The sequence below is a fragment of the Buceros rhinoceros genome, unplaced genomic scaffold (genome assembly GCF_000710305.1).
Source record: "Buceros rhinoceros silvestris isolate BGI_N320 unplaced genomic scaffold, ASM71030v1 scaffold12491, whole genome shotgun sequence".
Taxonomy (NCBI): Eukaryota; Metazoa; Chordata; class Aves; order Bucerotiformes; family Bucerotidae; genus Buceros; species Buceros rhinoceros.
In genome coordinates, this window is record NW_010394905.1 from 49,791 (window position 1) to 69,275 (window position 19,485).

Consider the following 19,485-nt stretch of genomic DNA (forward strand, 5'->3'; position numbering starts at 1 on the left):
TTAGAAAGGCCTTTTTCATCTGAAAGCAACATCTGTGGAATGACTTCAGTGGTAGTCTGTGGCTTAGGATCTTTTTTGCTGTCCAACAGAAGGCACTTGCACAAAGCCCCTTTTGCGAAGTACAGCAATGCGTTAACTTCAAGAATCATAATTTTTATAACTCGTTAGTATTCTTTCAAAATTTGACCATATGTTACAGGAGTGGTATATAGGGCAAGGGGAGCGAGGAGACCTGGCTCTGTGTTGGCGTTGCTGTAGGGTTGCGTAGGGTTCTTTTTGCTTTGCCATATTGTTGCTTTCCACCTCCTACAATTCCTTTCTGGTTCATTTGAGCTAATTCAGAACAGGGACGGTTTCACCCAGCTATGTGCTCTCAGCTGTTAGCCTGTTTTTTTCCCCCAGGCTACCTGTATTATTTTTCTGGCTAATTTGGCCATACTGCATCTGGTAGCTGAGCTAACTTACTCAGAACTCGTAGGAGGTGCTGGAAATGGCAATTTTCTGCACTATGTAAGCACCTTGCTTACTTCTGTAGGGCACTTTGCTTTTGTACAGGTTGTTACAGCTAAGACCTCTAGATGATATCGTCATCTTTGTGCTGGTTTTAGGCTGAGTGAAATAGTCAGGTTGTATCTGTACTTCCCTTTGGTCTCTGAAGTTACTTATCTCATGCAAAGAAATAAAATGTGGTGGTTCCCATTAATGGCACGTGTTCTCATCTGTAAAGCCATGAGGTGTGTTAGTGAACAAAGGATACTTCTGAAGAAAGAGAAAATTTGTAACTGTGAAGTTACCTACAATCCTACTTAGAGTACACGGGAAAATGTGAGTGATAAAGCTAACTGCAGCATGGTGTTTGAATAAAACAACTTTTTCAAATGAGTTTAAGGAGTGCTGATGTTCATCTTGAGAAGGATTGGATGCCGTCTCCATGAGAGTTGGTAACATGGAGAAAAACAAATTCTTGGGTCACGTATATGCACTAATTTAATTATTGAATTTAGAAACCAGAACACAGTGGAAGGGAAAAAAATAAAATGACAGATTTTATACCTTCATACATGGTTTTACTTAAAACATAGCCTCAGAGCTTCTCTGTTGCCGTTGTGGGTTTCTAGGAACCCTGGGTCTGTTTTAGCTGGCTCTGCCTAGCTGAAGCCTTTGCTTTGTTTGTTGTAAGGGGTTGGTAAGTGCCCTAGTTGCTGTTGGCATTCAGAGGAGCATCTGTGAGGGAGTTGATGGGATTTAAGGGGCAGGTAAGGTGCACTGCAGCTGTAGAGTCTTTAGAAATTCATCTTAGGCATAATAAGCTACTGTAGCCTTTGATTCAGCGAAGAGCAGAGACGAAACCATTTGTAGACAGACTTGAATAAAACATGAACAAGTTAACTTTGCTGCAGAATTGCAGCAATTCTGTTTTTCACCTGCAAACAACCGATGGGCACAACTTATAGGTCAAAGTGAGTTCTGCTTGGCAGCTTGTTGGTGGTATGCTTGGCTGGACTGGTAGCCCAGTCATCACGGGGCCTGCTGCCAGCTTGACCTTGGTGGGGCTGGTAATCTCCAAGAGAATCCCATCAGTGAGATGGAAAGGTCTACTAACTCTGCCCCTCTTCAGTGCTCTGATATGACAGGTGAGTCCTGCCATCTCGTTTTCTTGGAAATGACGTTGTATTCCTTTCTGTTCTGTAGAGGTCGATTCACTTCTTGTAATTCTTGCCAGTAAAGGGAGATTTAGAAGACTTGGTTCTCTAGTGAAAGCAACCCCTGTGGTTTGGCATCTGAATCTATTCCAAAGCAAGAGAGATCAAGCCTCCTCTCTGGCTTTGGTCAGGATATTACAAGAGCTTTCAATCCAGGCGGAGGGAAATATTGCCAGACTTGTTAATACAAACAGATTTCTACAGATGCAGCTTGCCCTACTGTTCTGATGCAGGTATGGGTTTTCTTAGGTAATAAATGGCAGGGACTTCTAGTCTCAAAATTTGCTATTGCATTGATATATTTAAGAGCCAACATCAAGTGCCAATAACACATTTTCATCATCTGTGGTACCACAGCTCCTGTTGTGCCATGCTCTGTAGCGCTGGTGTTCTCGGGGACTTTGGTGCATACATTGTGTATAAAATCCTGTTCTCTGTGAGTGAGGTCAGTGTAATCTGTCCTTAAAATTCAAGATACGGAGTTTCAGCACCTCCAAGTCCTGAATAGTTGCTTTTGTAACACACAGCGTGATGAGAAATAGAGCCGAGCAATTGAATACAGGAAAGATCATGGAGGTCTAAGGAAATAAATACAAGAAAAAGTGCTGTGCTGAACAAGCACAAGCCTTTGCGTTGAACAGACACCAGAAACTTTATCTTGTGGGGGCGAATTGTGTTATCTTTGACCGTTTTCTGCTTCTGGAGCAGATAACGACTTTGGCCAGGAAGGTTTCTTTTCCCTTCGTTCAGTCTCTTATTATGTGGCCTGATTTTTGCTTGTTAACCTTTCACGCTCACACAAGGTTAGAGCTTTGAGAATGTTTTGCTTTTCCCACTAAAAGCTTCAGCATGAGGAAAGTACAGAATGTAGTTTCATCTGTTGCAGCTCCTTAGTTAATACAAACTGCTGCAGAGGCACTGAAATTGCAGGGACGGCTGCCAAATTGTTTTTATCTGCCTCTTCTTTCTCGGGGCTGGGTTGCAGGCGTCAGTACAGTAACGTTTGCTTTAAATAGCATCCCGCTACCACCCTGTCTCTAAGCACGTGGCAGTTGGACCTTGTGATAAATGAGAGAAACTGAGGCACATTGTTTGGTGTTTGTGGATGTACAATGACTTAGTGAAAATGGCAATAATTAAGGTAAATTTCCCAATCTTAAGCTATTTTTTGACTCCCATGTGCCATTTTACGCAGAGTTTAACCCTTGGTGTCAACGGGTGTCTGTTTGGATGGTGATTTGCTCTCTCTTCTGAAGATCAGGCAGCTGCTGTAGCTTGGTTTTCCGGAAATGCCGGCTACTGAAATCACTCGGGAAGTCACTGGGATAAGTGAGCTTGACAACTTTGGAAACTGGATTTGGGGGCTGTAAAATGTTGCTTGCAGTCTTCAGTTCCAGGAAATACAGGTTTTCTTTTACTGCTGCATTATTCGAGTGTTCAAAATGCTTTGGGTTAGGTAAAATGCAGTGAGATCTTAAAGAGCAAACCTGTCCAAAGCTAGAATGCAGTTCTTCCCCCTGGGCTGTCCTTCTCCAGATTAATGACACCATAAATAGAAACAAACCTGAAATGTGTATCCAGGTCAGGCTGCCTTTGCTCCTCCTGCCTTCAGCTTGATCCAAATACTCTTGACTTTCCGTTGTCTTTGGGAATAGCTGGTCTATTGACCCTTTAGTTAGAAAGTTGACCTCTTGACTGATTATTTTTCTTTTGCTGAATCCATTTCTTATTGTGTTTGAAAAGAGACTTTGGATGACACTAAAGTGACTCTGTTATACAAAAGGAACTGAGATGTAAAAATAATAGTATTAATTATAATAATGCCTCTTTCCTCCACTTTGTTTTCATGTGCCCTAGTACAGTCATGAGTGGAAGTCAGCAGTCTTCTCTTTAACCTCGCCAAGGTCATAGAATTTTTCGTGAAGCTTGTAAGGATGAGCTAGATCTTCAGATACTTCTTTAGTCTGTTCTGTAGCAGATTGATAAAGCAATTTGCTATAAAGAGCCTAAAATATTTCTCCATTTCAGCCAACTTCTCAAAACTGAAGCATCCTTAGGGTTTTTTGTCAAAGCCTTACAGCATGAAAGGTCTTGGAGAACTTGTGTGTGTTAATGAACATATAGATTTTATAAATGAAAAAATTCTGAGTAATTTTAAATTTGCATTATGAAAACACCATTAAGAAAAAATGTTTTATGAATAACACATCTCTGTTGTGACTGTGACATCTTAAGACTTCAGGTGGTAGTGTTTTGCTTGGGAATTCCAAGGAACTGTGACCCATATATACATTTTCTGAATTTTTGTGTCCAAGAAGGATATAGAGGTCACCCACTTCCTTGAAACATTTTCTCTTTAGCTAAATCACAAGCATTGTTCTTTTAGAGGAGCAAGTGAAGTAATGAGATCCCGCCTTCTTCCCAAAGAAATTTGGAGCTGGGAAAGAAACTCTGTGGGGAAACCAAATGTAACCATCTAATATTTTATGAAGAATGATTTCTCCTCCAGGGTTACTATTTCGTGTTTTTATTGTAATAGATCTTGTTAAACAATGAGGCAGGTAACTCTGTCCTTACTTCTAATGACTGGTTTCAAAAAAGTGCTGCTGTTCATCAAGTTAAGTGCTTAATTATTGTTCCCTAGGCCATTTACAAATAAGCCCCGAAACAGTCCATCAACCTGAAGATTAATTGAAGTCATTTTGTTGTCTGGGGAAAAATTGAAGTAATTTTGTTGTCTAGAGAGAATTCCAGAAGCTTTCCTTGCCGTTCCCTGTTTCTATGACTAGGCTCACAGGTAGCATGTGTGGGTTTGCGGTGGGGTTGTCATGTGTGACATAACTTTTTTCAGCTTTATACATTTTGTCACTGTTCCTAAAACTAAATACCTCTGTCTCAGACTTTCAGTCAATCCATGGTTTGTGAGCTGGCTTCCTGCTGTGACTCAGAGGACCAAAAGAGCCTCCAGATGAGTGATCAGCAGGTCATGATAACTAGAGAATGAAGAGACAGTGATTTTTCTTTTAACAACTAGCAAAAGTTGTTTCATAAACTAACATCAGTACAAAAAGTATCTGTTCAACTAGGCAGTGCCTACCTGCTGAGAGGTTGGCGTTCTAATAGTGTTTCGTATTTGATGTATATTTTGCTCTTCATCAGTGCCTGTGGGCTTTATGAAGTGTTTAAGAACTTCTTTGCTTCTCTCATTGTGAAAACACATTAACCTCCAGGCTGGAGCTCCTCGGCTGTTACATCACGTGCCAGTAGCCACAGAGAAAGAACTTGAAAATTATTCCCCTCTTTTGGTAGTGTGTGAAGGTCCTGATTATGCTTGGGCCCCTGTTTTTCTGATTTGTACAACTATGTAACGGGAAGATAGTTGCTTTCCCAGGTTTATTATAATAAGAGAGATATAAACTTAACAGGTGGAGGCAGCAGATTGAGAGCACAAGGTAATGATGATATTGCTATAATTAAAGGATTAGCATGGCTATTTTACAGCAGCTGCTTAGTTTTCTGGAACAACCTATCCAGCTTGAGTAACAATGATACAGGGAGAATGTAGCTTCTAATAACAACAAAAAACACCTCACAAAGGCCTTAGTTACCATGTTGTCGTTGATGCAAACTCATCTCACCATTTCTTAGCACTCAGTAGTGATTTTGAACAGTTACTGCACCTCATAAATCCGATCCAGAAGATGATTCTTGCAATGGTCTCAGAGCATCTAATGTTATAGTGAATTGTGTGGTGTTCAGAGATGCAGGTTTGCTCCTAACCCATGTTACTTTTGACAAGTATTTTTTAAATTCCAGCTGATATCTGTGCTTTTGGGGAAGATTTTATTAAGGCATAACTAATGAAATTTTAAAGACCTGTTCATTCTTGGCCACACTTTTGGAGTCTATAATTTTAAAAATTGATGGAGAGGCAAAGGCAATTCACATGTTTGGGAAACCATGCTGAGTGAAATCCTCACAAGCAAGTGGAAGGTGAAGCTGGAAGAAAGGCATGCATTTCATTTTTTGAAAAGCTGAAAGATACAATGCCTGATGGGGAAGAAAACCAAGCCCAGTAGTACAGTGACAAATGTCCCTGCAAGTATATTCAAGTGTCTCAAATTTGGCCAGACTTCTTTATATGTCACTTATGAGGGGTGGTTTTACACTGAACTATCAGCCAGAGGAAGGAAGTGAGGGTTGCTGTGGCCATAAACACAGGAGCTTCAAGGGAGGTAGCCCCTTTGAAAGAGATTGACATTAACCTGGTTTTGTTTCTGACCTTGCAAAAGCCCTGTAGTGTTGTTTTACAGTTTAGATTTCAAAAGACAATGGCCAGTTCTAGGCAGCACAGGCTGAGGAGCATGTGGGCTAAGGCAGGCGAGATCCATAGTGCTTGTTCATTGTGGTGGGTCTTTCTGCAGAAATGTGGCAAGAAGGTTATGACATATAAAATGTTTCTTATTTCAGTCATTGCCCTCGTTAAGGTATCCTGTGAAGCTCATGTCTTGCCATTAAGACAAGGAATTTCTTAGTGTGGAATTGCTGCATGTGAAAAACTCAGTTTTAAATAAAATTAGGGAGTCTGTCCCCACTGTGAGGTAATGGCTTTAGTCCTTAACTAGCTGATTTATGTGTAATAAATGAGTGGACCAAACTTCTCATCAGTAACTGAAATATAGCTCTTCCTAAAATAGTGGTAACTCCTGGAGCAGTATAGGGGAGCTGGAGTGGTAATGTACACAGTTTTTGCTTCGCTTTGAAGAAGTGCTGCCACACATATCCACCGACAGAGAGCTGGAGGAGCTGCTGGCATTGGCCCGTGCCGGCAGAGTCGGCAGGGGTCCATTAATCATCGTGGCCCATTCAGTCCTTGCAACTCTTCTGTGGTTTCCAGTACTCTGAGCTGTACCTTGCTCCTTGGAGTACTGAAACAGCTGTTCACTGGGAACAATTTCCTGGGAGAAGAAATATCTTAAGTTTTGAAATATTTTTTTTTCAGGAAAGAGTAGAAGAATACCGTATTCAGATAAATATATTGGGGGAAGCTTCTTGAAAAGGCGAGGCAGCCTCCTTCGTTTTAAGCAGCGTAGCTTTGCAACTTACTGTTTAGCAGTGTAAGCTTGCAAGACCTAAAACATATTGTCTTTGCTCAGCACATCAAGTATATTAATAATTAAAGCTGGATTTCAAGGGACAGCTGGGCTTTGATATGCAACTCCTCTGCCTAGTCCCTTTTTTGTTTGTTAGACCTTTGGAGTGAGGGGGGAAGAGAGAGAGGTTTCCACTGCATTTGGCTTTGCACAATGAAAGGGCAGGTTTTGAACTGCATTTACAAATTTATTTCTTCATTGGACTTGCTGATTGGATTAGCGGTACTGCTGGCTTTATTACCCCTGATTGAAGTCAGGGCACTGGGAATCTGACAAATGAATTCTGTCTGTAGTTCACCCAGCGCACGCTGCTTAATCCTGTTGATTGCAAGGCTTACCAAAATAGTTTGGTCACAAAGCTAGTTCTGTAAGTCAGCGAGGAGAAAAAAGGTAAATAAAGGATGACTCGGGAGGAAATGAGTTTGCAGATTGTGTATACTCATATAGCCTCTACCCAAAGTCTGGAAAATCAGAGTGTTAGAAGTTAGAGCTGTGGATGACCTTTCAGCCGTTCGGTCTGTCCCTGCAGTAATGCGGGATTATTTCCTGTGGTACACAGCTTCTAAATCCGTGTAGAAAGGAGATTAGGTCTGAGTATTCCACCCATTGGTGGCGAAGCAGAAGGAAAAGCAGAACGTATTTCACTGTAACTGTTTTCCGTGTTCTTTGGACCTCCAAGCTCCTAAATGTGGAGAAATGATTAGATTATTTTGCTTCCATTAATGATTTTTCTTTTCCCCCATAAAACTGAACAGAGTAATGGCTCCTCACTAAGAGTATTAGTGGCAGACAAATTAGTAAGCAACTGTTTTCAGTTATAATTATCTTTGAGGTTTGGGGTTGTCATTGTTCTCCAAATGCCTCGTGTCTGCAGTCCTCAATTTCTGCGACATTTTTCAGGCAGCAGCCCTGCTTGTTTCCCACCATGTGCTGTCAAGTAATTAGGCTGACTGTAGCCAGATTTAGTGGCGATCCTTCTGCTTTGCCAAGATTTTTGTAGTGCACTGTTCAATCTGGCCCGTTAGCTGTTGCTCCTGGCTTCTCCTGCTCTTTCACTGCAAGTGCAACTGGTTTGGTGGAGTTTTTTGAGGTTCTGGTTTGCCAGCCCTTGGGAGCCGTAAGAACAAAAGCTAAGTCTTACTGGGGACAGAAGACTAAAACCTGCGCTGAGTAGTTGGTTGCTGAGAGTGCTAGTTATATAGCAGAGATGATGTATTTCATGACCTTATAGGAAAAAATCCTAGTCTTAAAATATCTTTCTGAAGACTAGAAGGATGTGATGAGGTTCACCTTAAAAGGTGAACGTCTGGAGCCCCCATCATTCTGCAAGTGAAGGTCATGACTGGTCCCTCCTGCATGGGATTTTGTGCTCCTAGAGAGAAAACTGGGAGGTGCAAGTGAGCGTTACTCTTGTTCATTGTGCCCTGCTCAACGACGCTGCTTTAGAAGTTGAGTTGGCCTTGACTTCTCAGTTTTATTGCTTCATTCAGTACAGCAACACTGGAAATCTTCTGTTAGAAAACACTAAATTAGCTCTAGATTGTAGAAAGAGGTTATATAAATGAGACGTGATAAATCAAAGCTTTTTTTAAGGGTGTAATTTGTACTGAATACTCTTGGAATGAGTTTTGTGGATTTGGAAGCGGAATATTACAATTTCAGTGTGGCAGAAATATGTTTTGGTGAGAATTAATTCCTGAGTAACAGAATTATGTTTATGTCTACTCAGCCTCTATCCTCTCCAAGGCAGCATCTGGCTTATTCTTCTTCCCAATTTTACATTTGGATGAAGTCCAGATAACAAAACTCTGGGCTGTACTGCAGTTCACCAAGGAACTCAGGAGCCAGTCCTGCTTCGATCCTTCTCTAGCTCACAGCTCGGTGCTCTAACAGGTCCTGGAAAACCTCTGAGTACTCAACTAGAGGGCTGATGTTTTTGTGTCTCTAGTTTTCTGACTTTCTGTGAGAATCCACTGCATAGCTTGACTGGATTTGCAGATGACAGGCCTAGTCTGGACCAAAGATCAAGGAGAACTTTCACTGCAGGAGCTTCTCCTGGTACTTGGGTTTGTGCCATGCTGTGAGGAATGGGTGGTTCTGCCCCTTGCTGTTTCCTCACCAGATGAGAGTTATGGGAAAGCTGGTAGGAATGAGGTACCTGGACTTTCCCTTTGTACCTCAGCTTCAGCAGCAGCTACTGCATGTTTAATGGTCCTGCAGTATGAAAGCAGGAGAGCTGGGAGCATCCTTATTCCGATAAGGTGTGGGGGGGGACTGGTATTGGCCCAGCAAGGTTGTTCTCACCGCTACCTTGTTAAATGCCTTTTCCATTGCTTCTCTCTGCCATGTTTGGGGGCTTGGCTTCTGTATTTTTGTTAATAATTGAAAATACACAGTGGTACTCAAATCTTGTTAAATGATGTTTGGGTTGCCTCGTAAAACAAGATAATTGTGCAATCACAGAATGGTTTAAACATCTGATTTGGATTTGAAACAAAAATGCTGGTAATTGCTCTCTAAAACTTGTAACTCGCTCATGAAATGGATGTTATCAGGCAGATGTTCTTTTATTCACCATCACACTCAGGATCTCTGGCTCTTAAGTACCAGGATAAGCGAAACATGCTCAATTAGCTCAATTGTCTGTGGCTAACTGTTATGCCCAGCTTCTGGTTTCTGGGCATGGCTCTTCAATAACTCCTGACAATTTTCTCATGTGCTTGGTGGTGTTGTACCAGTGAACTGAGCCAGCGCTACAGGACGTAAAAGAACATAAAAGTTGTGGGAATGTTGGCACTGCCCCGTGAAAATAGAGGATTTTATGTTAAATAGGCTTATCGCCACATCAACGTGTAAAACAACTCACACCTTGCTATAGAGGTACTTAGGTGGAACCTTTTCTCTCATCAAGACAGAAGAGACTTTAACATCGTAATTTTTCAAGGAGTAAAACTTTATTTAATTTTTTGCGGCCCCCTGATTGAACACTGGCAGATCTGTGTGCTCTTTCTCCTTGGTTTCACATCCCTTTGCACTTCCTGAAGTAATTTCAGTAACATGAGCAGTTCCTGGGGGAGGGCCACAAACCTCCCGGGCAAATGCCACGTCTTCCACCACTCTGCAAGCAAATTCCAAAGAAAACTTAGTCTTGAAGAGGTATGTGAAGGGGCTGTTGACAGATCTTGAAGTATTATCCTCATAAAATACAGTTCCAGTTTTCTGTTTGAAATTTCTCTTCTGAGAGACTCTGTGAAGCTCTTCAGACTGTGGAGTAGGGAGTTAAATATGACTGGGAAAAAATCCCAGCTAACCAGAATTTCTTTTGGTACTTCATGCTAGTGGCTTTCCCCTTGTCCTGTCGTGGGATTGTTGCCAGATCTTCCTACACATCATTCCACTATCAAAATAACTTTTTTTCCTGTGCTGAAATCCATTGTGCCATCCATCACCAGATTTGGTGGACATACTGATCTCCAGTCAAGCACATACTCATCCTGCCATGAGCAGTCTCCTGCCTGTGGGCTGCTGCTTCTCAGCAGCTTTTCACTGGCCACTGTGCTTCCCGAGATGTGCCCACAGCCCGTTCAGTGCGTTTGAAAGGCACTGACTGGCTGGTGTTCTCACAGAACACGGTAATAAATCTCTGCTCTCAGAAGCACTCCATGATCTGTAACTTGAATCTTTCTTCCTCTTGTCCCACAGCTCAAATTATGTATTTTTTTAAATCCTGCCATGTTGTAAAACATTCCAAGACCAGAAAACTAAACCAAAAAAAGAGTTTAGCATGTAAGCTTGGAGGACGTGGTGCAGACAATAACACAACAGTAGCCTTTGTGTTTTAAAGCTTCATTGTGTCAGAAGTGGTTAACAGTTAGATGGGAAAGCACAGGATGAGGCAGAAATTGCTTTTCAAGATAGCATGGTGAGCAGAGGTCAACAAAAGGCTCATCTTGGAAGTAAAGGCATAGGACAGTAGTAGGTAATGGGCTTTGGGCACCTTTAAAGCCAAAACTTTATTCTTGCTGCCCTTTTATGCTGTGTTAACCAGTTGGGATCTAAACTGGGTTGTTTAATTTGTCTCGCTAAATTTCCCTGGAGAATTCAAATTGGACTCTTCCCCCAGCTCTGTTGCTGATTGCTGGCAGATTTTTCTTTCTATCCCTTTGTCACTAATGTAAGAAGAAATGAATATCCTCAAACAAACCTTTATTGCATAGATGGGACCATCTTCTTTCAAGTTCATTTTCTTTGTTGTATATCAACTCCTAAAGGCATCATACAGGATTCTAAAAAATGGCAAGGGGGATGTGGTTGCTGAGGTCCGCATTGCTCGGAGTTCTAAATAAAACACGCTCTCGAGCTGTAGATAAGAGGAGCTGTAGATGCAGTGAAGCAGCACGAAGTATCACACATAGGCAAATCTGCCTTCTGCAGGACAGGAGTCCTCCTTCTGCCAGGAGAACTGTAAAATCCTGTTGCTGGATTAATTATTTACTAGGAGAGGGGAATTTGGCTCTTAAAAATAAAACAATCACCATACAACAAAGCACCTTCTGATTTTATCAGAAGTACTGATCATGCTTAGCAGCATTTCTGGAAGAATTTTTCCTAGTAAAACTAAGATAGAGGAAAAAAAAAAATCATGTGCAAGCAAAGCTTCCAAACTAATTTTAGGAGGCTAAAACAATGAGCAGATCCCAAGGTGCAGCCTAAGACTGTAAAGGGAATGTAACTTGTGCAGTTGACAGTCTGAAAATCCATGTGCAGTCATCCTGAAATATTGGTAAATTAATGTAAAGTTGCCTCATGATAAAAATTGATGTGTGTTTTTTTTTCCTCTTTATCAGACTTTTTTTTTCCTTCAGGAGAAAGAAAACCAACATTGTATTTGCATTTAAAGCGTGCCCAGGCACCTTGAAATCTAGTCTGTGGATTAAAATGAATTGGGGATAAACACAGGTTTATTTCTGATCAGAACAGAACTGCTAGCTGGAATTTCCGTGGCTTTGGGGGGTCTGCTCTGGCTCTGCTGGACAAGCCTGGTAAAGCAAGCTCTGGCTGATGACACCCGGGGATGTCAGGTTCATGGCTCTCATTAACCTGTGAGGGAGCTTCATCACAGGCAGTAACATCATGGAAATACAGCACCTTCCTCACAGGACTTGTTAAAACAATAATTGTTAAAAAGCCTGTGCACGTCTACTAACCTAAATGGGAGATTTAACCTTTCTAGCAAATTCAGGTCTCCCCAGCAGTGAAAATGGGCCAGCGCTTAAAACCCCCCATCCCTTTACGCACAGCTATAGGAGCATCACTGCGGGAGAAATTGAAGGTGAGGGCTGTCCTGGGGAGCGTGGGCTGCCCTCGGGTACGAGGGCTGGCGCCTGGTTTGCTTTAACATTCCTTAGTGGCAGAAGATGAATTTCTCTGATTTGAAGCTCACTGCTTGAATCGGGCTGCAAAACAGGAAGGCAGTTATGAGTACTTAGCAGCTGGAGGACAAGATAATTTTGCAGCTAATTTTTCTGCTGTTTTTAATGCCTGACTGATTACCTAATAAAGAGCTTAGAATTAAAGTTTAGTTTAAGCCATTCTGTTCCTTCCTTTAATAAAATTGTCTTCCTGTGGGGTAGGTGGGACGGAAGCAAGTGGCATTGAGCACAGAACCTGGTGTACATAAGTTCATGTTGGTTGGCTTAGGATTTCTGTGATTTCAAAGCACGGAAGGCTTCCGCGGTTTGTCCTTGGACATTGAATACCTGCTACATTCAGCGTTGTTCTCGTTCCACCTTTTAGCCCCTTCGGAGAAGGCGAAGAGCTGAGAACAGAGAGAAACCTGAGGGAGGACGGCAGTGCTGGGACAACATGAAAGGGGAATCAAAACCCTTCAGTATGTTGACATTTAGTGTTTTGAGGTGAAGGAGACTGTTCGATAATGCATCTACATCCTAGATGCAGCTGGTGGTCTTTGTGATTTTTAAATCACAAGTGATTAAGACTTGGCTGTAGATTAATGCTAGATCCAGATATTAATCTCAAAAGATGACCTCTTTTGAAAGCTGGATCTTCCAAGGAACATCAAGGAATAAGTTGCTGGTTTTATTTCTGTTATTTGGGGGCTTTTTGGTAGTACCTGCTTGTTTATTGGTACCCCTCACACACCAGAAACAGCAGGCCCACCCTTTACAGACTCAAAACCAGTTTATACCGTATATTTTATATACATCCGTGTTCCCGGGTGGATAGAGAAAGAATTCAGTTTGGGAAAATTGAACTGTCCATTCCACAGCAGTATTTAAAACCTTTCCATTCAGAAGCTTCTGCAGACTTGTTAATGAGTATGAAAGATACAGGAAATAATTTTGATGGAGTCATATTGTGTGCTATAATAGAGTTACACTAATGAGGGCTGACGGAGATTCATTGATCTTGGAAAAGGTGGGAGAACAGTTAATTATTTCATTGCAGAGGAGATTAAACCATGCAGGGAAAACGGGTGGTGGGATGAGACCTCTGTTCATGGGATCACGGTGTTATAAAGGAACACAGCATCACTCTGGGAGGGTGGAAAATGTGCAAACTCAGGGAAGGGGAAAACAAACAGCTGGTATTTGTTAAAGAAAGTAGTAATAGAAATGAGATGGTAAGGCTGGGAGGACTTGAAAGCACTGCTCTAATAAGTTTCTAAGACTTAGGAAGATGATGGATAGTTCTGAACAAGGATGTCTAGCAGTAGCCAGTGAAGGTGTGGAATTTGAGACTTCGCTGTAGGTAAAAGAATAGAAGTGTTTCAACAAGGAAACTTTCAGCAGTAAGTGAAAGGATGAAATGAGGCCATGTGAGATTGTGGCATGGCATGTGTACTCACTGAGGCAGATGATCTCTCCTTCTGTGAACCCTCAACCTTCCCCTTCCCATGGTAAAATGGAGAGATTGGTGTTTCCCTGTCTCACAGAAGAGTGTGTGTCAGTGGTAAATGCATCAAGACTAAGAGACTCCCATGAAATAATATAGACTGAGGACTGGAAGAAAGCTCCTGGTCCACTGATGGGATTTCCAGCTAGCATGAGCAGATGTGTTTTATTAATCCCTCTGTAAACTTGTTAAGCAATTGGTTAAAACCCTTATGTTCTAGTATTTGTATCTTTGTTTTCAGATCTTACTATCATTAAATATTTTTTTTTTCAGTGCTGTTGCTGTTAAACCACCTGGCACAGGACATAGATCTCTAGTTTTTCCGAGGTTTTCCTCATCTCTTCCTGTTGGGTTTGATTTCCTGGTTTGGTACCAAACATAAATCCAAAAAAATGAAGAGTTGAGGAACTAAAACACTATTAATTCTCTCATTTTATGACCCGTGTGCAGGCAACTCTCATTTAAAAAGCAGTCTGAACTTTCACTGTTGTGATGGAGATTTTGCTTTTTCATTGTGTTTAGTTAACCCTCCAGGACTCCCGTTCTTGTCAGGCCCCGGCTGCCCCGTGCCCGGGTCTGTGATGTCCGGAGGTAGAGCAGCGACTCTTTCACGGGCACCCCCTTGCCGTGGGGAAGGAGCTTGCGTGCTCTTGTGAGGTTGAGAGCTGTGCTGGTGGTGGCATGTGCCTCCGGTGGGGTCTCCCAGGCCAGACAGGTCTCGGCTGAAGGGTCAGACAAAGTGTGTCCACGGGCAGGATGGGCTCACTAGCCTTCAGGCAGCCATCCTAGGAGAAGGACAACTCTGACTCCAAACCCGGGCAGATGGAGCTCGTTTAGCCCTGTAAAGCATCCATCATCTCAGAGAAGGACACTCTAACCAAACCTATGACCTGAGGACTTCACTGTCACCATCCAAGCTCGCTAGGCCCTGGCAGATGAACCTCAGGTGTAAAGGGTGGAGCCAGTTCCGCGCACGCTGGTGCCTCACCTAAAAAATCCACTGCGCAGGCCCGAAGGGTGCACTCATCGCTTGCAGTGAGCGTGGGAAAAGCCCTTCCCAGATCTTCGCTTGCGAAGCCAAGCCATGATGATGATGTATTTAGTTAAACATTTCAGAGCTCAAAATATTATAAACGTCTCCTGTAAAGTCTCAGTATATTTTTTCAGTAAGTCAGCAGAGGAAATACAGAAAGAAAGAGAGGAAGAAATCCTGCCTAGTTTGTCTGCTTTCATGCCAGTAGGAACGTTTTGCTTTGAGTAGAGTTGTCCATCGAGGAAAACACTAAATAGGGGAGAAGAAAAAGGGATAGAGGACAAACAAAACTGTGTTTGAAGATGGTATTTTTGAAACTATGACAATTCTTTTAAAAATCTTGGACGTGCTGCTTAGGTTAAGTGCAAAATATTTAGAAGAATACAGGCAATGGTCTTGATTGCATTGTATGACATGTGCAGACACAGGGCGCAACTTCTCGTGTGTGTTTTGCTATTTGGTCGCTTCTTGCATGTAACTAGACCTCAACACATTACTTCTAGTTTCCAGAAAGCAGATTAGTGGCACTAATTAAACATTCCTTTGTACTTCATGAAACATGCGGTGGCCAAAATGCAGAAAACAAGCTTTGCTGTTGCAGGTTTAAGCCAATTGTTTTTGCCCAGGGAAAGATTAGCTGCTGTAGAAGATGTTAGGTCACATTTTTCCACTTTTCAGGGTTGAATAATGTTCTTTCCCCTCTTTTTTACTTTCTGGTTCAAGAAGAAGCAGAAATGGCTGGTGGTCTCTGCCCATCTCTCACCTCATCTTTTAATTTGCTATTTTATTTAAGTTCACTGTTACTTGGGTTGGCGAAGGTCACATTCCTCTCTGTTAGCTGGGTGACACTTTTAAAAAACCTTCATTTCTGAACTAAATCTTAGAAATGTCAGCTTGTATGTGGGATAAAGTCCTTTCGTTCTTCCGTATTTGCATATTGCTCTTTTGTGGACTGAAATTACACTCTGTATTTTCCTTACTTACAGGGTCAACCTATGACCCCTATTTCCACCTTGCCATCCTGGTTTGAATTGCAGCTCCAGCAGTTAATGTTGACATTAGATACATCTGCTTCCCCTTGAACAGCTGTAAGAACAGAGAAGTCAACTGAACAGTAATATCAAGTTCTGTTGATGCCACTCTCTTTCTTCCGGCCCTTTGAATCGTTCTCTAGATAAACATTTCCATCCAAGCATTAGTGTATGGTTTCTATCAGCATATCAGATTTTTAGTTATTTGTATCTCGTTTTGAACTATTTTTGAAGCAGAATTTGCTCTAAGTGAAACTCCACCAAAAAAAAAAAAAGGTGGATTTGTGCTCAAGGTTGCATCTGTTGGTTAAGGGTCCTGTCTACCACTCTGATTTTGGATGCTCTTCTCAAAGAAACCTACAGACTGACACCAAGGCTTTCTTGGAAGTCTAGTATGAGCCACGCAGCCTCCACCCTGGAGCTGTGCTGTGTACAGCTGCACTGATCCTCGATATTTAGGAAAATGATCAATGTGAAAGAAGAGACATCCCTGTGGCAGCTGCTGCTGTTCTGGGTTCTTGGCCAGGATGGCAGCAGAAGTGCACATCAGCATCCGTGGTGCCATACGGCTTGAGACTGTTGTGTCGCACACCATGTGGAGGATGAGAGAGAATAATTTCAGCCGAGCGTTTGGGGAAGGCTGCTAGATATTTTAGGTGCCTCTGTGTCCTCGCATTGACCCTTTCTCTGCAGTGTATCTGCTTATTTAAATCTTGGCAGCATGAGGGTGTGTGACACGTATTTTCCCTTATATCGGATAAATTAGTCTGGTGAGATTATTACTCCAATAATAAATTTTACCGTATGTGTCTCTCTCCTCATCCCTCCTTCCTGTTGTGAGCAGCCTGTACATCCTGACATCCCCTTTAAGTGCCTACAAATGGCTGATATAACTTTCTTTTGTGACTCTTACCCTGCACGTTAGATGAGATTGGTGGTGGTGGTGGAGCTACTTTTTAGCTCATTACTAGGATTTGATATCAAATGCCCCATTTTAAATGCAAACAAAACATCCTGACAAAATGAAAACAAAGCCTGTTAAGCAAAAACCAGGCACAGAGGGCTTGACTGATGTTCAAAAGTTACATTTTTCTCTGTGAACTCTTGTCAAAGTCTAGAATTCATGAAAGCAAGAGCAAGCCTTGATTCGCTTTGCGTGCCCTTGGGGAATATATATGGCAAAAAGATTTAAAATTCTGATCCAGCAGCTTCAAAAACATGGCATCTGAAATAAATTATTTTCACTATATAGCAGCAAGTGAACTGGAATTATTCCTTTTGAACTTCTGCAGGGTGTGCAACGCAGCTGTCTCGAGCCTGACAGCACCAAGGAACCACCACCTCCTGGTGCCGAAACCTCTCTGGCTGAGATTCGTACGACAGCTGTCAGTCTGCTGGCTCTTTTTTTTTTTTGTAGTGATCATTTGACTGGAAGGTAAAAAGATAATGAACAGTCTGATATTTAATAGGGCATTGTTTTAAAAAGAAGGTGGAGCCTAGATGGAAGGATTCCTGGTGGAAATCACCTGCAGAGTCCTTATTTCTCTTTGCAGCAAATTTACCTCATAAATATGAGCGGTTCTGTTCCATATTAGATGAGTTTAGTGTTAGCAACTTTTAAAACTATGTCTGGAGCATTTAATGAGTTTATAAGCCACTGGAGAAGATGGGATGCTTTGCTTGCAGCATGGAGCTTAATTTGATATTCAAGGTCAGCAAATCAAACTCCTTAAGACCATAATGAGGGAAAGATTCCTACCCAAGCCAAGGAGCAGGAAGCAGGAACAGTACAAGGAGCGTTTACACAGCTGATTAATACGTTCTTGTTTTAGTCTTCTACCAGAGTTGAACCAAAACTTTTACACGCTCTTCTACTAAACTAGTGCATTAAAATGTAAAAAAATTACCTGAGTTTCCAAGGGATTGGTAAATGGCTGTGAAACAAACAAAAAAAGGCTCCATTTTATTAGTATGGTGACAATGTTCTGGTGCCCCACATTTCAAATGGAAAATCTGAAGCCTTCAAGGTTTAATACATTAAATGTTCTCTTATATTTTGCCATAATAGTGGCAGAGCACGGGGAAAGAACTTGAGGAATGGTTTGCAAAGGAGCTGGGAGCTGCTTTGGGGAATGAGTGAAGGTATTCTGTTTATATTAGCAAATGAAGATAAGAACTCGTCAGTTCTTTAGCAGCAGAATTCAAATCTCAGTCCTTAGGGCGCTCTTTTCGATGGAAAAACAGTCTGATGCTTTAATAATTTCATTTGTACAGTTGATAACAGGAATTGCTTCTGTCTTCACTAACTGATGGCCAAGGGTTGAAGCAATAGTGTTGCAGGGTAGCTGCTTTTTGTGAGTGCTTTAGGCGTTTGACCTTCGCTTTGCCCTTCGTCTGGGTGGTTTTGGCTCGGTATCTGCAGACTACATGAGTAGAGTGCCCAAAATTATTTCAGTCTGAGATACTGTCAGTATGTCATCAACTACAGCCCTACTGGGGGGTTTTAAAATTCTTTCCAACATGTAATGGATATATCTGTTTAAACAGTTCTTAAAATTCTGAGGAGATAGAGAAATCCGGCAGAAAATCAATAGTGTGTTGCTAGTGGCTCTATTATTTATTAATTTCAGCACAACCCAGAGTACTGCTGGGCAAATATCAAAGGCCTGGGTTTTTTTAGTGCGTTATAAAGATAATAACTTGAGGAGGGGACTAATCTGAAAGTCTCTTGTCAGATAAGTATCTCCAGAAGGTCCATCAACTAGATTCCATTCCTTTGAAATCTGAGCTGCATGTGTGCCTTTTAGAACCAAACGTGAGCATGTAGGCTGATATTTGCACGGATTTCTGTAGAGATACCTTTCTTCAGTGTTTTATTTTTGCTGAAATTATTGTTTAGAGTGTGTAGCCTTTAGTATGAGCTGTGTGTCAATGATGTTCTGTAATCTTTCTAGGAAATGAAGTGAAAAGTCCGATACGCGGAAATATTTCCTTTCATTTAGTGGGCTATCTGATGTGTCTCATAAATAAAGATTTAAGAAAAGCTGTTTCAGTAAGTATATTTATATTGAGAATAAATCTATTTTATCACAGTGCAAGCCATTATTGCTCAGCATGGATGTCCGCTATAAATTGGCAATAGCTTGGGGCAGCTTTTAAATGGTGATTATGAAGATATTCAAGTCTGGCACTATCCTGAAAATAAGTATATAATGATGACACCTTCTTACTTGAAGATCTACTTCCTGCATGTATTTACAGTCCAACCTGCTGATGGAAGAAATGAAAATAGATGCTGTTTGCTGATAGCTCTGCAGTCAGCATGTTCTGGAGATGGGAGTTGGGCTCTTCTCAGGGCTAAGCAAATCCACCTGTACTTGTTAGGAAAGCTCCGACAGCAGGATCTTCATGGCCAGTGATACATTCAGCAAGAAAAAAAAAAATCGTCAGGGTTTTTAGATTCAAAATGAAATTGCTAGGCTGATGGAAATCAATGGGAGGAAGCCAATAAACTGATCAAGATAAATATAAAGATCTCCTGGGAATGAGGCAATCTCCTGGGCGTCTCCTAGAGTACTGTATTTCTAAAAAGAAACAGCATTTCAGCTTTCAAAAAATTACTGGTGGCAGGGAGGAATAATCCTCCACTT

At 41.7% G+C, this 19,485-nt stretch overlaps 1 protein-coding gene across 1 annotated transcript in view; it reads left to right on the forward strand.

Annotated features, from left to right (window-relative positions):
* The window catches only part of LOC104501554 (multiple epidermal growth factor-like domains protein 6), a gene marked incomplete at its 3' end in the record, with an annotated part of 146,596 nt that overhangs the window by 38,407 nt on the left and 88,704 nt on the right, over nt 1-19,485 (forward strand). The gene's annotated exons all lie outside the window — the stretch shown is intronic.